At 34.6% G+C, this 2,824-nt stretch overlaps 1 pseudogene; it reads left to right on the top strand.

Moving 5' to 3' along the window:
* Positions 1-637: 637 nt before the first annotated feature.
* Positions 638-2,496, top strand: LOC147516646 (uncharacterized; annotated as a pseudogene).
* The last annotated feature ends 328 nt before the right edge of the window (positions 2,497-2,824 follow it).

Below are 2,824 nucleotides of genomic sequence, written 5' to 3'. Positions count from 1 at the left end.
TGCTTGGAGGCAAATGGAGGAGAAGTATAAAGCTAAATTTGGGCCTTCTTTTACAACTGAACTTCTAAAGAATCATTATCGAGTGTTGAAGAAGAACTACAGTTGTATAAAGACTCTTCTAAGTGAGAGGGGATTTGGTTGGGATAATGAGAGAGAAATGGTTTATGCTGATCATGATCATGTTTGGGATGATTATATCAAGGTACTTATTTCTTGGTCCTTTAATTCAATAAGAACCTACTATTTTTTCTTAGCAAAAAAATAATTAAAGACCCTTATATACTTATTATTATGCAGACCCATCCAGAATTTAATATGTGGAGAACTAAATCGATGTCTGGTTATGAGGACTTATGCATTATTTTTTTGTGATGGGGGTGCCATTGGAAAGTACAGTCATGCGCTTGAAGAGAAAGATGTGACCAATGAAAAATCTAGTACGACGAATGCGAAAAATTTGAATGGAGAAGGGTCTCAAAGTCCAATTCTTGTTGGTGGTGGTCTAGGTTTTGATACTCAAGAACTTATAGACTTAGATAATGAAGTTAAAACCCCTAAACCCCCCAAAAGAAGTCGATCAACAACGCCATCAAGCTCTCATAATGCTAAAAAACCATGAAAAATCACTGGAGAGGGTATGGTAGAGGCAATTCATGACATGGCAACTGCAATTACTGAAATGGCTCGTAATAAGAAGAAAGAAGTTCCTAATTCTAGTGTTGAACTTACACAAGAAGCAAAGTTGATTAATGAATTAGAAAATGTGCCTGGGCTTGATAACTTAGCTTTCATGCAAGCTTTAGAGCTCCTTGAGGATGAGAAAAAAGCAAGGGTGTTCATGGGATTAAGGGTGGAGAGGCGTATGGAATGGTTGCTATTTCATCTTCTGAAAAACTAATATAGGATGTGCACTGGGAACTAAAGTGGTGATCTATTTTTATGTATGTTGCTGAAAATGTGTATCTTGTTGGGGATCATTAGGTGTTTTAGTTTTTATAAGTGAGATTTAGAACGTGGGACTAATATGGTGCTGAAAATATATATTTTGTTGGGATTATTAGGTGCTTTAGTTTTTTATGAATCTAATTTAGAATGTGGGGATGAGAGTGATGATCCATTTTTTTGTATGTTGTTGAAAATGTAAACTTTGTTAAGGATCATTACTCATTAGGTGCTTGTGGGGACTTGATACTCATGACTTAATGAAGTTACAATTTATTTTGGATGTGATGATTATTGTTTTATGTAACTAGATGCAATTTTTTTTATTTATTTCCAATGTATTCCAATTGAGATTTATTGAGTGTTAGAGTGTCATAACTTACAAATGTGTAGATACAGGGAAAGTCATGTCGGATTCGGACGAAGAGGATATCATAATAGCAACTGCAGGTGCTACTACCACATTTGCTTCTCAATATTATCTATACCATATAAGTAAAACTTCTTGTCATGATTCAGCACTTAGTGGTGCAACATATGTGGAGGAAGTGCTTAACGGTCATGATAAGCGTTGCCAAGAGAACTTTCGCATGGAAAAACATGTCTTCTTGTAGTTATGTGATATTCTATATACGAAAGGTCTACTTACCGACACTAATGGGGTAAGGCTTGAGGAATAACTAGCAATGTTTATGCTTACAGTTGGTCATAACGAAAGGAATTGAATCATTCAAGAACATTTTCAACATTCTGGGGAAACAGTTAGTCGCTACTTCAACAATGTTTTGGATGCAATTGTGTATCTGGAGATTTTTTCCAACTTGCTGGGTCCAGTATGCCTCCTGAAATTCTTGAAGATGATAGGTTTTATCCATATTTTAAGGTATTATTTATGTACGATTGTTTTATTATTAAAATTAGTCGAGTCTGAATAAGGTCTAACAATAGCTCAAAATGTTTTCACTAGGATTGTGTTGGAGCCATTGATGGAACACATATCCCCGCATTGGTTGGTTCAAAGGAGAGAGGTCCTTTTATAAATAGGAAATGCATTGTTACGCAAAATGTTTTGGTGGCATGTTCATTTGACTTGTAGTTTCAGTATGTACTTGCTAGTTGGGAAGGTTCCGCCACGGATTCACGTATTTTGACTTCGGCATTAACAATAATAGACAAATTACATGTACCAAAAGGTATATCACACTTATATTTGTTTATCATTGAATCTAGATTTCCTTTCAATGCTAACAAATAGTTTCTTTGCTTTCCTAATGTATGTAAATATTATGTTGTGGATGCCGGGTATGCCAATCACCAAGTTTTATTGCTCCATTTTGTGGCACTCGCTATCACTTGAAAGAACATGGTGTCTTGGAACCTACAAATAGCAAAGAATTGTTCAATCTGCGACATTCATCGTTGAGGAATGTTGTCGAGCGTATCATTGGTATCTTAAAGAAATGTTTTCCTATTTTAACCCTTGCTCCTCCATATCCATTTGAAACACAAGTGAAGATAGTGATATCATGTTGCATTCTACACAGTCACATATGAAGAGAGAAAACGTATGATTTAAATTTTAACTTGGAAGATTTTGAAGGCCAACATGAATCTGAAATAGTGCATAACAAATGGGGGTGTGGAAAATATTAGTAGAGAAAGAATACTAGAAATGGCAGCAGAGTTTAGAAAATCAATTGCTGATGCAATGTGGAGTGACTACGAAAGTTCAAAATGATGTAGTACTTATGAAGTTTTCTTTTAATGTATTTGTTTAATATATATAAAGAATGTAATAACGATACTTATTTTGAATGACTTATATCGTCAAGTGCTTTTGTTTGTTTAGATTTATATTTATTTGGACTTTTCTTATCTTGTG

Source organism: Coptis chinensis, chromosome 2 (genome assembly GCF_015680905.1).
Source record: "Coptis chinensis isolate HL-2020 chromosome 2, ASM1568090v1, whole genome shotgun sequence".
NCBI lineage: Eukaryota > Viridiplantae > Streptophyta > Magnoliopsida > Ranunculales > Ranunculaceae > Coptis > Coptis chinensis.
Note: the sequence above shows the minus strand (reverse complement) of the source record. Positions and strands in the feature narration are given on the sequence as shown.